This window comes from Ctenocephalides felis, unplaced genomic scaffold, assembly GCF_003426905.1.
Source record: "Ctenocephalides felis isolate EL2017-DRISC unplaced genomic scaffold, ASM342690v1 CF-g0.4_SCAFFOLD_01886, whole genome shotgun sequence".
Classification (NCBI taxonomy): domain Eukaryota; kingdom Metazoa; phylum Arthropoda; class Insecta; order Siphonaptera; family Pulicidae; genus Ctenocephalides; species Ctenocephalides felis.
The window spans coordinates 51,652,512-51,653,726 of NW_020538040.1; the positions used below are offsets into that span (position 1 = coordinate 51,652,512).

General features: G+C 26.4%; 1 long non-coding RNA gene across 1 annotated transcript; it reads left to right on the forward strand.

Moving 5' to 3' along the window:
* The first annotated feature begins 269 nt into the window (after window positions 1–269).
* On the forward strand, window positions 270–921 carry LOC113378454. Its single transcript, XR_003367186.1, has 3 exons — window positions 270–361; window positions 435–594; window positions 685–921. It is a non-coding gene; the product is annotated as an uncharacterized LOC113378454 (long non-coding RNA).
* The last annotated feature ends 294 nt before the right edge of the window (window positions 922–1,215 follow it).

Genomic DNA, 1,215 nt, shown 5'->3' on the forward strand with positions numbered 1-1,215 from the left:
ATTCTAACCCCACTTTTTGAGGATTTGTTGATGACAGATGCTTAAGTGCGGAATTTGTGAATGTTATTATCAATTAAAATAGAGCGTATTAAATAATAATTTATTTGTAATAAACAATTTGGTTCAGCTTTTAATGAATACATAAGTATGGAATCTTCGAAGAAATTTATAGAATGTTGTATTGAAATGAAAAAGTGAAATGGTAAGTATCAGTTTTAGAATTTATTAATGAACTGAATTATTCAAATTTTTATTGTAAAATTAATTACAGATGGATGAAATGATTCCATTGAAATTGCTTCTGAGAACTGTGACTTGAAAATTTAATTTCTCTTCAGATGCAAAGGTTCTTAGTTTTGAGGTTAGTTTGAGGTTGAAAATGTAATTCTCAATTTGTACGATGTGTCTTAATTAATTTATCATTATATTTTCAGATATGAGGAAAATAGATCAAACAATCAAATTAAAATGAAAGATTTACAGAAATTCATTAAATACATTAAAGGCAGGAATGTATCACAAGTAGAAAATTTATTCAGAATTTACTGAGTGATCGAAGGCCCTAACTGGAAAATAAGGTTCAACGAATAATTGGTATAATAAATAAATTTTCTTCACTCGAACATAGTGAAATGACAATAGTTTTTTTAGTGTTGTACTATATTTTATTTTATTTCATTTTAGGTGTTTTAGAGGTTTTGAATTCAAAAAGTTTAGATGGAAATCTTTTGATAAATACAATATGACATGATTGAAAATCTCACGAATGCATTCTCTATAGAAAGTAAGAATGCGAAAGTAACTTTTATCTCATTTCATTGAAGAAAACAACTACAAATTTGGCAATAAAAAAGTTAATTATTACACTACACATGAAATTATATCTCGAGCTATCATTGTAACGGATGACAAAATTAAGATGGAAATTAATAATCGGATAATAGATTTTGGATGCTACTTTGTATGGCACAGATTTTAACCCCATGCTTATTCAAATGCATTAAAAATATTGAATAGAAGAACAAGACCTGAAAGCATAGAAGCAGAAATTTTAAAGAAAAATTCATAAAAGTGAATAAAAAATGATTAGTTTAAAAACTGTAATGAAAATAATAAACAGAGGAGCAAAAGGAAATCATTGATTTGTTGTGCTCTCATACGATGGACCTGTTTTCGGCCAAACTACTATTAATTATCATTATATTGAATTTGAAA